Below are 17133 nucleotides of genomic sequence, written 5' to 3' on the forward strand. Positions count from 1 at the left end.
ATAGAGCTATATTACTCGCTCATAAACAATTCCATTCAGAAAACATACTAGAAAAAAAAGTTAAAAGAATAATAGTTAACAACAATTACCCTACTAATATGATATCGATAAACACGTTGATTTGCGTATTAAAGCTCTCAACCACCATGATAAGAATAACAATGTACATAATGAGGTTAATCTAAAACAATTCGTTGCCATCCCGTACATTAAACGATAACATCAAGCGTATTCTAAAAGGTGTAAATTTGTTTGTCAGTCTGTACACTATTTACAAAAAACTTGATTGTATCATTAAATGCGGTAAAGATTCATTAGATACTACGAAACAAACGCAACTAGTGTACAAAATCGAATGTGATCAATGCGATGTGGTATATATCGAACAAACTAAGAGACACGTGTCTACGCGCATCAAGGAACATCAACGAGATATAACAAAAGATGTTAGCAATCACTCCGTTATTAGTAAACACCGGGTATCTTGTGGTCATGAGTTTAAATGGTCTCAACCGATTATACTGCATAAAGAATGCGTTACAAGGAAGCATAAAATGGCTGAAACATTTTTCATCAAAAAACACAAGCATACCATTAATTTACAAAAGGCTACTGAAAACTTAACTGGAATTTATGACAAAATAATTAAATCGACATAGGCGTTTAAAGATATCAATTGTATCTGATGTTAAGTATTGTTACGTCCAGCCGAAATTTCGCGCCGGCCGTACATGCGAGATCGTCTCGCTGCAAAGACGCGTTACCGTGACAACCGGGCGATGGCAGACGCGCGCGCTCTCGTTACCCGGGCCCGGTGTATCACGCGCTGCGAGCATGCGGCCTGTTCCGGCGGCGCGCACGCGTTAACTAATAACGCTAATTATTAGTGAACCGCATTAGTTATCGCAAATTTTCCAAAGGGGGAGTGATCCTCACTCTCGCTGGTTCTCTTGTGAGGCGGCTCGACTCTGGCCTACTAATAGTAACTGAGTAATTTAACTAATTAGAGTAATTCATTAATAACTTGTCAGATAGGAGGTAAGCCTATGGTCTCGCGCGCCGGACCACTTGGTGCGAAGTAACAAGGACCGAGCACCCTTATTTAATTAATAAATAGCGTTATTACATCTTGAGCACGAAGAAGAGCATGCGGTACCTCCGTGGCACCGGAATCTCCTATCCCTTCAAAACTATTATGAAAAACACGAATAAGGAATTCGGGCGATAAAAAGCCGCTAGCAATAGTCTCGCTCCGTAAAAAATGAATACGGAGATGGAATTTCATCCAACAATTACAAAATCAAGTATAACAAATAATCAATTAACAAAATAAGTGACAGGCAATAAATGATTTATTGCCTCTCTTTCCTAGCTCTTCACCCCCGAACGTCCTCACTTGCGGGAATATGAACCGCGATTTTTGGGCGAAGAGCGGGAATTTTGTCACTTTGTCTCGCGCCGAGAGGTTGTAAGACTCATTCTATACCTCTTTCGTACTTAGAAAATTTCCATTTTCCATTTATTCCGATTATATATATAAAACTTAGAATTATTTTCACTTATTCCAATTCAAACTTAGAATTATTTTCATTTATTCTGATTTGGACTTAGAATTATTTCGGAAATTGAACTTAGAGTTTTCTCCGCAATTTCAACTTAGAATATTTTCAGATAACGTACTTAGAATCTTCTTCACGATTTCGAATTTAGAATATTATCGGAAATTAAACTCAAAATATTTCCGCAACTTGAAACTTATAAATTTCTCGTAGATGCAAACTTAAAATAATTTCTCTACGAACTCAAAGTGGCAAACTTCTCCCCCCTACTCTATTAATTAGTTTTTTTTAAATATATTATTCTAGAATTCGAACAAGCGACAGCCGCGAGCGTTCCGCGTGCGCAATTACAGTGAGGCGAAACCGACAATTGTGAAGGTGCGAGTTCTCCTTAAATATATAATTTTTTTCTTCTCTTTATTAAAAGCAGTGTTAATTAAACTTAAGTTTTTTTTCTTTTCTCTTGTTCTTCGCGTCGCGGATTTGCGTGTGGTGATTATAATCGGTGGTGTTTCGAATGATCCTTTTTTTTTGTCTTTCTTCACAGACGGAATGGAAAGCTAACCAGAGCGCGGAGTTGCGTTTCCACAAGGAGTGCGGCAGCCCCCGTTCACCGCTAAGCGACCGCTCTTCAGCGTTCTCTCGCAGCACATGGAAGGATCGCGTTCTCTGTCTCTCTCTCTCTCTCTCTCTCTCTCTCTCTCTCTCTCTCTCTCTCTCTCTCTCTCTCTCTCTCTCTCTCTCTCTCTCTCTCTCTCTCTCTCTCTTTCTCTCTCTCTCTGTCGCTACCCATCCTGCGGGAGATAGACTAGCCAACAGTGCGGGAAGATGCACGCTGCGTAGCGTACATCCTTCCCCGTCAACTGCCCCTACGAACCCTAACGGGTTTAGCATAAGCGCGGAGATCGGCGCGTTCCTAAGCGTACCATTTTTGACAGCACCGGAGCGGGCACCAACGGTGCCGCTACAAAACTAGGCGCCTCCACCCACGTGTATGGAAGCAGGTACACGTCTCGCTCCTGCAGATCCACGCTTTTGGGCGATCCAGCGTCCTCCGAAAAGTTAAGATAATCGTCGCGCGAAGCACCGTCCAATCGCGCCGTCCGACAATGTAATAGCGATCCTCTTCCAATTTTACATTACTACACTATTAAGAGATTATAAATTACTGAGAACTAAGAAATGGCATTCTCCGTAACAAGATGGGAAGATCAAATAAAAAAGAATACGATTAATTCAAACTCGCACACCCGTGCTGCAATTCTCTGTCTCTCTGTTTCCGCTCGGCAGAGAGGAGTTCAAGAATTATCCGCAAAATTAAACAACACGCGATCTTTACCCTGCCGGACGTAACTGTATCTAAACATCTTTGTTTGTTTATTTATATATTTTTACCGTTAGACTCCGCACCGCCGTTTAATCGAGTCTCAGATCTCGAAGGAAACACACACATTAGACTTCAATGTATCCAATTATTTATTATTTTTTATTATACAAACTTGATTTGTAAACGTTATTATTGATTTATATTTTTAGGACAACTCTTTTGTAATTTACTTCGTTTATATTGCCTTTTAGATGATATCTAGGCACATATTATAATTCAAAATGTGTATCACCTAATTTTTACGTATCTAAGCACTTGATAAGGACCGAAACCAACGGTCAAAACGTTCTGCGCTATTGGTTGAATATATTTGAGGCCAGTCAGGTCAAATGTAACAGTTACATTGTTTTTTTTTTGTATTCACTGGCAAATAAATAATCATTTTATTGTTATATTTTTCACTTCGGATACAATACGTATAAAAAATAATCACAAAGTAAATAATAATTGTGCTTTATCGGTATAGAAAAAAAAATTTGTACAGAAAAAAATAAAAAAAATAGTAAATATCGTTTTACGTTAATAAAAAATTTTTGTAGATTATATTAAAAAAATAAGGAAAATAAGTACGGATGGAATTGAAGCTGGATCGGCAGATTGGTAAGTATTCACCCATTGCTCGTCGCCAAAGAGCCTTCTTGAGAGCAATCTTACAGATACGGTATATATACTGCCAGAACTTTTCAAAAATGTCTGGCTTGGACTCGTAACAAAATGTGCTTGATGTAAAAGTTTTACACCTTATACGTAATAAATCAAGCCTTGCACATATAAATCAAGCCAAGTCCGCACACGAGTGAACATTAAGGAACAATACTACGCTTTTAGATCGAGCGTAGGCGTTTTAATGAAAAAGATGCACATTGGCAAACATTTCGTGTTCGAAAATTTCGTACGCGAGCACTTGCACGTACCGTGCTCTCTCTCTCTCTCTCCCTCTTATTTTATATCTATATGTATATCTATATACAACACCATTCTTACTAGTACATGAACGCCCGAAAAGATTGATTGATTTGTTTAATATGCTTAAGCAAGGCTACAGGGCAAAGATACACTAAGTAGGTGATGTTATCAGGGACCCGGACCGCACCGAAACCGAAACCGATAACCGGTTCATAACCGGTTTTTTAGCCGGACCGAAACCGTAAACCAGAACCAAATTCTGCTAAATTTACAGCACCGGAACCATAACTGGAACCGATTAAATATTTTTAGGTTTACGGTTTTTTCGGTATATTTTTCTGGTTTTTTAAATTTACTTTTACATAATATTTTTATATTTTTAATTTAAATTTTTTGTCGTTTCTATTATTTTTACTTAATACTACTTCGAGTCTAATTGAATATTACTGCTTCCTATATCTAATTGGTTCTTAATGTGACATCTTTGAACTGAGATTGCAATTATGAAATTGCAACAATCGTATGTGACATGAACATAATGTTTTTTTAAAACTTTTTTTAGTTTAAGATGTACATACTTTTTAAGATGTACATAGTTTTATTACAACTGCATTTAGTCTTATTACTACATATTTGTATTTTTTATATATAGGGTATCCCGCATCAGATATGCAATATCTCATGGAAAGATAGACGGGATCAAAGTGAACATAAAAGTCCACTATAGTTTTTGGATATCTCCAATGATAGCCGAGATATAAATTTTTCAAATTGTACAAATGAGAACACGCCGAGGAAAGCGCTGAGCCGCTCGAACTGCCGCCGGCAGCTACTGATTGACACAGTAGTGCTATAATTCGAGCGGCTCAGCACGCTCTCATTCGTACAATTTGAAAAATTAATATCTCGGCTATCATTGGAGATATCCAAAAACTATAGTGGACTTTTTATGTTCACCTTGATCCCGTCTATCTTTCCATAAAGTATTGCATACCTGATGTGGGACACCCTGTATATATTCTGAATTAAAAAAATTATTGTACACATTTTGCTTATTACTTTTTATTTGCAACTTTGCGGATTCTTGTCTATCTACTTATACTTTTTTTGCTTTTTCCTCTTATTTCTCTTATTTAATCTTTTTTTGAAGCAATAAATTTATTGGTAGCACAATTCAAATTGATTCCTTTTTTTATACGTAAATATTTTTTATAAATTATTATTAAACATTATTAAATGTTATTAAATATTATAATACTTAATAATATGTTAAATATTATATATTATTAAATATAAATAGGAATTATGTAATAATTACTATTACATAATAATTACTTCTTAAATAATAATATTAGAAGAACCGGAACCGTAACCGGAAAAAACCGTAATTAAACGGTTTTGGCTTTTTGTATTTGCCAAGAAACCGAAACTGAAACCGTAACCGGTTTTCAAATCTTTTTATTAAACCGTAACCGTAACCGAACCTTAATTTCATTCGGTCCGGGTCCCTGGATGTTATATACATCGAAAAGTAAGTAATTTGCGTAAGAACAATCAATAGAAGAAAATGAGCGGTGCATAATACTAACAAGAGAACTTCGCAAACCCGAAAATTCGGATTTTAATGAAACTTGGCATAAATGTAAAGGGAGTAAATACATGAATTTAGAAATTATAAGTTGGTGCTTACAAACGGTTTAAAGGGTTGAAACCATCCTTCAAAAATTTAGAGTTTTTGCCTTTTCTCGATATATCTCGTAAACTAAACAAAATATTAAAAAATGTTTCATACAAAAGTTTTACAGTATAAATACCTCTATTTAACTATGTTATATATATTTTCAAAAAAATTTTTTTTCAAAAACAAATTTTTGGGAAAAAATAAATAGCATAGTTAAATAGAGGTATTTATGCCGTAAAACTTTTGTATGAAACATTTTTTTATATTTTGTTTAATTTACACTGTAAAATCCTTTATTGGCCTTTTTGGAATAGAAAATATATACAATGCTGATGAAAGTGGATTTAATTTGGAGATTCATTCACGCAGAACGCCGATCACACAGGGTGTTAAAACAGTTAAAACTCTAATTCAATCAACATCAGCAATAACACATAGTTATACAATAATGCCCATAGTTTCTGCAGACGGAAAATTACAATCACCTCTCTATTTGGTTTTGAAAGAAGTTAGTGGAAATTTTGGTCCACGAGTTGAAGAAAACTTGTTCAACCTGCAAATATTTACATCGTTGCATCGAAATCGGGTAAATTAACTGGAGAACACTTTCAATCTTGGTTTACAAATATATTTTTACCCATAAGTGGAAGCTTCAGTGTGCTATTATTAGATTCTTGGACCAGACAATTGTCCTACAACCCTTCAAGAATTTATGCCATCTGATAAAGATGTGCGAATTTTAACTATACCAAAAAAGACCACAGGAATGATTCCACCTCTTGTTTATGGGTTCAGAATTTGGAAAAATTTTGTAAGAACGTTTAGTGATCGTGTCGTATTATTTAATTACGATATTAATTTACACTTGAGAAATAATATTATAAAATTGCAATCTTTAACTCATATACAACTGTCTTCGCCGCGATTTCATAATCTTTTTAAGTAAGCCTGGTTCAAGGGTGGATATATCGAGGAACGGCCATCACAATTTCAAAATCCAATGGATTTCTGTTTCTCTGAAAAAGACATACAAGATGTACCACGATGTTCCATATGTAACGTCCCGGCAGTAATACGTTGTTCTTGGTGCAAGCAATACCTTTGTATGCATTATTTCTTTGAGCAACATCATGATTGCAAACATTATGAAGAATAAAAATAATGTAAGTACCAATAAAAATATTTGGAAAAAGATACGAAGACAGATAATTGTAATAAATTATTCAGACAATTAAATATTTATAACGACTACATTTATGTTACAGAAAAAGCCTTCAAATATATGTATGGCATAATACTTTTTATCAGCATGGTGAAAATGTCACACATAAAAAATGCATACGTATATTTTATGTATATGGGAAAAATAATTTGATCTTATGTAATGGAATACAAATACAACATATTTAACCAAATTCGTTGTGTCAGTTATATTGTGTAAAAAAACAATACAGTTAAAAACTTTCAAGAAATAATCTCTCCGAATATACTAAATGCGCATATACTAAATATGATTTTTTACGCGTTTTTCAGATTTTTATTAATACTTGATAATGACAAACTAATCTTGTTTACGTCTAGGAAATTTCTAAAATTAGACGTAGATATAACTGACGTTTTTTAGACGTGAATAAGATTAGTATTAGCATACACTCGCAAATTATAAATACATTTATTATTATATTTACATTTTTTATTGTTTTTATTACATTTATTTATTTATGCAATTTCAATATGTAATACGCCCCGAGACATAAACAAGATAAGTAGATATAGAATGTATGGACAACGCTTTGAGTCGTGTAACAGCATGGAAATACTGTGTGTAAATTGTGGTGTACCTTATAAAATAAAGGCGCTTTAAGAAATATTTTATTAATTATTAATAACTAATAATTAAATTTTACAATAATAAATAAATATTACAAACTGTTGGTATTATTACTTTCTTTTTAACTATTGAGACAACTGTAGAAGAACGGGCGACGGTAAATATAATAATATTATGTATAATTAAATAATAATTAATTTATTAACAGAAATTATTTTAGTCTTAAGCAAAAGTTTATTAGTTTATTCAGAATAAAAATATGTTATACCTTATAATGTTTTGAGATATCCTATAGATTATACACATAAAAACCACAAGTAGTGTGTAATAAGTTCAATTAAAAAAATTATTTTTTCGAAAAATAAACAGCATAGTTAAATAAAAGTATTTATGTTGTAAACTTTATTATAAAACATTTTTTTATATTTTGTTTAGTTTACGAGATATATCGAGAAAAGGTGAAAATATCTCAACCTTTGAAGGATAATTTCACTCCTTCAAACCGTTTATAAGCCTAAACGGAAAATTTTCTGATTTTAATGAAACTTGGCATAAATGTAGAGGCGGTAAATACATTAATTTAGAAATGTTTTATTTCAGTTCAAAAACGGCTTGAAGGGGTGAAAGCACGCTTTAAAGTTGAGACATTTTTGCGTTTTCTCGATATATCTCGTAAACTAAACAAAATATAAAAAAATGTTTCATACAAAAGTTTTACGGCATAAATACCTCTATTTAACAATGCTATTTATTTTTTTTAAAAAATTTGTTTTAAAAAAAAAAAAATTTTTTTGAAAAAATAAATAACGTAGTTAAATAGAAGTATTTATATTGTAAAATTTTTGCATGAAACATTTTTTAATATTTTGTTTAGTTTACGAGATATATCGAGAAAACACAAAAATGTTTCAAATTTAAAGCGTGCTTTTACCCCTTCAAGCCGTTTATAAGTACCAACTTATAATTTCTAAATTCATGTATTTACCCCCTCTACATTTATGCCAAGTTTTATTAAAATCAGAATTTTCGAGTTCGCGAAGTTCCCTTGTAAGTATACGTAGTATATAACATAAAACTAATTAACAGAAATAATGATAATTGTAACAAGATTAGTATTAACCTAAACTTAATTAAACAAATAATTATTATATGAGCAAGCATACAGACAAAGAACAACAAGTAGATATAACCAGTAGCAAGGAAATGCAAAAATAATTGCATAAAACAAGTCGCAAGCAGTATCGAATATATGAAAATCGATAATGATTCTAAGGTTACAGAAATCGTATAACACAAGGGTTATATTTCTGTACAAGAAAGATACAATGTCTTAATGATTACGAAATAATGGAGCGAAGGAAGAATAGTTAGGTGAGCTCGGATGCTAAAAGAAAAGAGCGGAGAAGGTTCTTAAAGATGCTCAAAGAAGGTGCCGATGTGATGTGGTCAGGAAGGGAGTGCCAAAATAAATTAAGGATAGCTGAAATGAATTTCTAAAGGTAGCTGTTTTATGTAAGGGGATGTGAAAACAATGCGATGCTGAAGCAAGTCGCACCGATCTTCTCGTTAGAGGATCAAGAGGAATAAAAAGTTCATGCACGTAAGGAAGAGAGCGCAAATGGAGAATACGATAAACCTGGCATCCGAGAAAGTATAACCTTCTGTTTTCCACCGAAAGCCAGGCCAGCCGATGTCTGAACGGAGTGATATGCTCGTCGCGCTTGAGATCAAAAATAAATCTTATGCAGCACTCAAGGAACACACTAAAGTCAACGAAAAGTCAAAATGACTATTTTGATTCGAAATAGTCACACATTTTTTGTATGATCAAAAATTGACTCTAGTATCTGCTACTTAGTGACGAGAAGATAACTTTGCTCCGTGACGAAAAGATGACTGATCTCTAATTTTAATATATAAACGTATCAACTTATATAAAAATTATACTTATGGTATATTATGCATATGTAATAATTAATTTTGCAATAGAATCATTTTTAGAAAATTAAACAATACACTAAAATTATGAAAACTATACTAATATATATATATATATATATATATATATATAGTGTGTTTAATTATATCTATTATAATTATAAGATATAAAAATTTTAATAAATTTGTTTCACATGTTTTTACTCTATAAATGTATTTCAAAAGTTCTTTTAACTATATACTAAATATATTACTAGCATAACACTTTTTTGACGTCAATAAACCGTAAAATTTTGTTACCAAAAATCATCATTTTGACTCTTTCTGTCATGACATAATTATGACATCAATGTGATGTCATTTTGACTATAATGTGTTCTTTGGGCAGTTAACAAGCCTCTGCAACTTAGTGTCAGAGATGGGCGAATTTGTAATTGACTATTACCAAATTACAAATGCTCAAAACAATGAATAATTAAATGTGATTTAATTACACATTACTTTGAACATTTATAATTAAACACCATTGAATTACTAATTTGTTTAAACATTTGTAATGGATGTTCAAAGTAATTAAATTACACTATTGTAATGTAATTACATTTGTGTAATTTATTTATACATTTGTACAATTTAATTACATTTGTGTAATTTAATTACATTTGTATAATTTAATTACATTTGTGTAATTTAATTACGTCTGTGTAATTTAATTACATTTTAATTTTTATTCGAATTGAGTTAACATAAGTTCATAACTTATGAAAAATATCTTATGCATGGGAGAAAGCTTTTTTTTCAGACTCGTATGATTGCCGCCCAAGCAGAAGGCAAACTTCACGCTCGTCTAAAAAATGTCGCTTTCTCCGCTAGACACACAATATATTATTTTTGCAGTATGTACAGTATGTACACTCTCACGTTCTCTTTGTCGTTAACTCAATTCGAATAAAAATTAAAATGTAATTAAATTACACAGATGTAATTAAATTACACAAATGTAATTAAATTACACAAATATAATTAAATTACACAAATGTAATTAAATCACGCAAATGTAATTAAATCACACAAATGTAATTACATTACAATAGTGTAATTTAATTACTTTGGACATCCATTACAAATGCTCAAAATAATGAGTAATTAAATGAAACTTAATTACAAATGCTGAAAATAATGGATAATTAAATGGATTTCAATTACAAATTATAAAAGTAATATGTAATTGAATATGTAATTTGGAGACAAAAGTATTTGCTGCCACCCATCTCTGCTTAGTGTTTAATTCGTTACTCAGCCCGTGATAAACTAAGCAACAGTAATCAATGTGTGGCTAGATGAGAGTGTTAACAAGTTTGATACGTAATTTGGTAGGAAGTGAGTTTTTATTAAATTTAAGCTTGTATAAAGAGTGATGGACACACCGCGAGACATGCAGGACATGCTTTTTCCATGAGAGGTTGAACGTAAAGATGACGCCCAAGTTCCTCACTTCACTCACATAGGTAGTGGTGTTAGGTCGACAATGACTGGTGGTAAGAAAGTATAGTTAATATTAATGACATGTGATTGGCTGGCAAAGATTATAGCTTTAGTTTTGGTGAGATTGAGCTTGAGACCATTTTGCTTGGCATAGTCAGAAATAGCATATGCATCCACCGAAATTGATTCAATACTCTTAAGAACATTGGCAGACAAACAAGAATAGTAAATTTGTAGATCATCCGCGAAAAGCATATAGTTAGAGAAAGATAAAACTTTACTTATATTATTTAAAAAAAGTGAAAACAAAAGCGGTCCTAGCTCTGCGGAACACCCAAGGACGTCGAGATCCACCCAGAGCCATTGCCAACATCATCGATCACAGTCTGCGAGCGACCCGTTAAGTACGAGAAGAACCAAGTGAGTACATGATCAGAGAAGCCAAGCTCCTTAAGTTTCATAAGCAAGCGAAGGTGAAGGAATGTATCAAATGCTTTGCTGAAATCAAATAAGATCATAATGGTGACAAGTCCATTCTCAATCCCTCGCTTAATGTCATCGCCAATGCGTAGGAGAGTAGACTGGGTGCAATGATTTAATCGATAAGCAGATAAGGATCCAAAAGTTTGTGTTCACATACATACTCATTGATCTGTTCCGCAACTATTCTCTCTAGAATTTTAGAAAGCTCAGATAAGTTGGCGATGGGTCGAGTATCTGATGGAGATAAAGGAGCATGGATCTTTGCAAGTGGGCGAATGAATGCACATTTCCAGCTAGATGGAAACGAGCCAGACTCTAAAGAATGATTAAATAATGCAACAATCCACTGAGAGATGTGAGGCTATGCCATACGTAAAATATAGAGATAAATGCCATCAATTCCTGAAGCATAAGAGTGAAGGGGTCCCGACGTGATGAACCCAAGGATATTGCGAGGCAGGACTTGAGAGAAGACAAACTCAGGACGAAAACAAGTAAGGGAGAAGACAGAGGAACAAAATCTTTATAACGCAGCGGCGAAGCACAAGACACAGAAGCATAATAGGAATTCAACTGATCAGGTGTGAAAAAATGGAGAGGTGATGCGAGGGTGGATTTAACAAGCTTAACTCTTTGAGGTCACACTTCTTTTTTCTAACGTCGAGGTCACACTGGGTGGTTACCGCCCATTGTCATTTTTAAAGTGCTGCATTTATGAAATTATCAAAGATATGGTAACAAAAAAATTTATGGATAAACTTGAATGTTTGGAAAATGTATTCTGATATTATTTAAGCAAAAATCTAAAACCGTTAGTACCTAAAAAAATTTTTGAATCTTCCAATATTAGAAAAAGAAAAGTTTTTACAAAATAAATTATAACTTTTTTAATTTTTAATATTTTTAGCTAAAAATTTAGACTTTTATTGTTCAAGTCTTGTACTTCAAGGAAAAAAGATGTCTTTGACCATTTTTTCAAAAAGAGTATTTATTTTGCATACTGGAGTATTTTAGTATGAAAACAGGTATTTTCATAGAAAAATCATGTTACGATAGTATTTATTTGAGCGTCACTTTTTTATATGCCACGCAAAACCATTTTTTCCTCGCAAAATAGATTGCGGTCCACCGCGTGCACGCAATGTTAGAATGCGTTAATTTAACGTTACATTTTCAAGATCACTGTCCATTTCGTCCACAGATTGCTCTGAATCGCTTGAATATGTTTCTTTAAATATAATTTTCCTCGACATCTGAATTAACATCGTTGAAATCATTACGTCCATCATTTTGTAAAATACTTTATATGGTCGCTGCCGTAAATTATAGACCATTATGCTGCATATTTTCGAAGAATAAATTAACATAAAGATTTTTTTAAAATTCTAGGCATAAGAATCTGTATTATATCATACTTTTACACTTTTTAGACCACAAAAAACACAAAAATTCGAACCACTAAAAAACACAAAAAACTTACACGGAGGTCACACATGGGGTGGCTACCACCCTACCTTGTCTTTGGACGACTACCAAAAACAAACCAACGCGACTTTCAGTTACAGTATATTACAAGAGCATAGATAAAACCTTGAATTACCATTAAAAGGCGTTACTAGTATCATTTTTTCATAAATCGGAAAGATATAATGTGTTGAATTTAAACGATGGGTGGTAACCACCCAGTGTGACCTCGAAGGGTTAAGACGCGCAAGTTCCCTCCATAGTTTAGCCGGGTCAGTGACACCTTCAAGAAAGCCTAAAAGAAAATCACTCTTGGCACGCTTGATATCAGTATTAAGCTGGTTACGCAAGAGTCGATACCTGGCAAAGCCAAGTAAACTATTCGAACGCTTCGCTTGCTTATATATTAAATTCCGGTTACTTAGAGAGAAAGAGAGAGAGAGAGAGAGAGAGAGAGAGAGAGAGAGAGATTTGATTTGATTTGGTTTATTATGCCCCAGCATGAGCTAAAGGGCAAAAATATGGTACAAGTAATAGATATAGCAGTCATGGGATACTATGTTTTACAGCAATAAGATAGGAGTAATATATACTAATGAAGTAATGTGTCAACCGCAAGAACTCTACAGACTAAGTTAGTGACAAAATAGTATAAAATAACAAGTGTTCCGTATCAACGGAAATCCTTATCAATAACCGCGCACGCATCTGGATCGTGACGGCGGTGGATCTCTCGAGATCGCTCTTGTTTTCGCGAGCGCGTCCGTTGACACCGGAGTTTCGGTCGGCGCTCGAAGGGCAGCCGCATTTAGTAACAACATTGCCTTATATGGGCATTTTTGACACCGCAAACGTTCTTGTATTGGTGGTGGCGACAGCGAGCCAATCACGTCTGACACCCCAAAAAACCGTTGTCATCTCCTCGGGCGACAGCCGGGCACTTTTCGCGCCCTGCCGCCAGAATCTGCCGAGTCGGTACCGCGAACGGGTCGCTGTCGCCACTAATTTCCGTACGCCTCGCGCCTTTTCTTTCTCCGCGCTCCGCCGCGCAATTTCAGCGTCCGCGATTTATCCGGCGCTCGCCTTCTGCGCGTTCCGCGTCTAGCGGGCACCGCGACGCGCTCATTACTTTAAGCAAGTGTACTGCTGCAAACTAGTTGTATATATATATTGTGAAACTTTTTTATTGGTGGAAAGTAAAGTGCAAGTGAAGCAAGTGAAGTAAAGTGCAAACTCAGCCTAATTCATTTTCCCGCCATTCCGCGCCATCCTTGCTACGGCGAATCCCACGGTCGCAAACAACAAGAGATATTTGGACATTTAGCAAAATAGAGAGATAGTCAATAATAATATAAAGTAATGTGTGAGCATGAACAATGACCTAAGTATGTAACTAAAGTAATATAAAATAACAGAGGTTTTAAACATTACAATTAAGTAAAAGATAGTTATTAACAATAATAAAGAAGAGTGTAAGCGACATAACTTAACTTATTATACTACAAGTGATAGTAAAGTAACGAGAGATATTCTATTATCTAACAGAAGAGAGAGAAGAGAAATTAATCTATAAAAGACAATTAAACGATATAGAAGAATTAGCAAAAAACAGCAATACGCAGATTAGACGACTCTCACTCGGCGCATCTTAAGGATGAAGAAAATAACGGCATACAGGACTGGCAGAGTCAAACAATTTTGGCAAGGTCGGTGTCAGAGTTAATACTAATGATTGGTTTGCCATCTGAGTGTCTAACGCGTATGCTCCCTCCCTTAACCCAAACATACTTGTAAGATTTAGCCTTTGCCAACGCCTTGGCGCATTTTAACAATACGTAAAGTGAAGAGGGAAGTAGCTCGTTTACATAAATGTTGCCTATCACCCCCGAAGACCTCACTGGAAGTCAGAGTACCGATCTTACACTTAGAATCAATAATAAAGTCACGAACTTTCGCTGACTTTAAAGTAATAATAATTGACTTTTTGGTAGGCGTCACTCCCAGTGAAAAAGAAGTAGATGTATTTCCGATAACAGACGCAGAAGTTCGTGCCGTTTCACGACTGACATCACTACTCCGCTCCCTGATCATTTCCCTAGCTTTAAGAACATCACAAGCTAGTTCAGGTAGTTCAAGCGCATTTAGCAATTTGACCGCTAATACTGATAATGAGTCAACCACGTCGCCAGGTATGGCGGAAACAATGATGTCAGTTTCATTCAGAAGGGATATTTTTCTTTCTACAACGCCACACGTAGTCACAGTGTTATCTACGCCTGAAGATAATAGTAAAAGCTCATTTTCAAGCGCTGTTAATCTGGAATTGTGATCCTCGACCTTACGCAAAAGCTCGGGGATTGCATTTAAGCTAGATCGAATATCAACTACAGTCGCACTGTGCTCTGCAATAAAGTTAGACAATTTTTCGTCAGTTTTTATCATCATGTCATAGATATGTTTCAGTGTGATACCAGAGTCGGCAAGAGGAGACATAGTAACACCACCTACAGCAGGCGATAGCTGCGAGGTTAGAGAACGCAATTCACGCTTGCAGCAATCAGATGCAGTCTTATATGTTAAATACACAGCACAGCAGCCGGGGTGAAAACATTTAGAGCAGTGCTCGGAATTAGTTGCACATTTTGCCTCGATTCCTGAGGCACCGCCTGCTATGCCCCCACTACCGCTGTAGGCTCGACGGCCGAGCCGCCGATCGCGCGCGTGGCCTTGTGTCTCAGGAGCGTTCTACGATAGATATGCCTGGTCCATTCGCGTGATTAAAAAATTCTCTTGCGCTGTGAATAATTTTTTTATTTTTACAGACAATTAAAGTTATTAATAATATTTTTCCTCCTGGGTGATGTGGAAAGCTATTGACAAAATTGCAATTATTACATTGTGTTATATTATGCTCATTATATGTATATACAAATATGTTTATAAACGTAAAAATAATATTAATAACTTTAATTGTCTGTAAAAATAAAAAAATTATTCACAGCGCAAGAAAATTTTTTAATCACACGAATGGACCAGGCATATCTATCGTAGAACGCTCCTGAGACACAAGGCCACGCGCGCGTTCGGCGGCTCGGCCGTCGAGCCTACAGCGGTAGTGGGGGCATAGCAGGCGGTGCCTCAGGAATCGAGGCGAAATGTGCAACTAATTCCGAGCACTGATTTAGAGCATGTAGTACAGGTGATAATGTTAGTTGCAATGTCGCGTGAACACTTGTGACACTTGACGTTCGGCATAAAGACACGTGACTCAAGAAAATGTGGCAAGAACAGCAGAAGCAAAGCAGTCAGTAACGTCCGTCGGCAAAGCAGAGACCATAGATTCGCAGATGTGATGGATGGAATGAGTAACAGCTCCGGAGCATGTTGCCAAATTCACGAACTCCAGAATGAGGTTAAGCCCACAAAACTTTCACCAAGAAGTATAAAGCAAATATCCAAAAGACATAGAAATTTATTAGTCAAGGTGAAAAGCAGTAATTAGCACTACTCAGATACAGAAAAAAAGAGAGAGAGAGAGAGAGAGAGAGAGAGAGAGAAAGCACTCATATGTACGTACAAGCGTTCGCGTCTGAAATTTTCAGACACAAGATGTTTGCCAAAGTGCACTTTTTTTATTAAGACGCCTACGCTTCATCTGAAAATGTAGTATTGTTCCTTAATGTTCATTCGTGTGCGGACTTGACTTGATTTATTACGTACAAGGTACAAAACTTTTACATTTTGTTTGATTAAGAATCGGAAATTTTCAACCCCGAGAAAATACTTGAGAGGTACATCATGAGTACCCACGAGCAAACAGGAACGCAAGAATACATTTCTAACGCGGAACAAGAAATCGAACAATTCCACCGGGAAACAGTTGAAAACCCGGTCGAACCAATCGCATGTCTGAACCCAGCGCGTGAACGGGATGACAAAATCAGAGCTACCCTGCGCGCACTCATATAAGAAGTAAGACGGTTGCAAGTAGACATCGACGCGGTGCGAGAAACGCAAGTACAAACCCAATGAATTCACGATTACAGACTATTGCGACCCAACAGACGGGACATGACCTTCGAAAATATCGACGAAGATATTCGACACCGAAGGGGACATGGTCGAAGAGGGATTTTAACAATACGTAAAGTGAAGAGGGATAATCGGTCTCGATTTCCTGCGGAAACAGCACGTATTTTGCGATTATAAAAAGAAAGAAGTGACAATAGAAAATGTCACCTTACGTCTAAAACCATATAACAAAATTGTTCTAAAACCCCGCAGTGAAACTATTGTACGTGTCATGACGAACCAAAATGAAATCGGAATTATACAAGCAAAGGAGACTGCACCGGAAATATATATAAGAAGATGCATGGTGGAGCCAAAAAATTTTATG

The 17133-nt window shown here is 35.2% G+C and overlaps 1 protein-coding gene across 1 annotated transcript in view; it reads right to left on the bottom strand.

The window, feature by feature from the left end:
- LOC105839025 (arginase, hepatic) overlaps positions 1 to 17133 on the bottom strand; it is a 92344-nt gene that overhangs the window by 36905 nt on the left and 38306 nt on the right. The window lies entirely within an intron of this gene.

This window comes from Monomorium pharaonis, chromosome 5, assembly GCF_013373865.1.
Source record: "Monomorium pharaonis isolate MP-MQ-018 chromosome 5, ASM1337386v2, whole genome shotgun sequence".
Classification (NCBI taxonomy): Eukaryota; Metazoa; Arthropoda; class Insecta; order Hymenoptera; family Formicidae; genus Monomorium; species Monomorium pharaonis.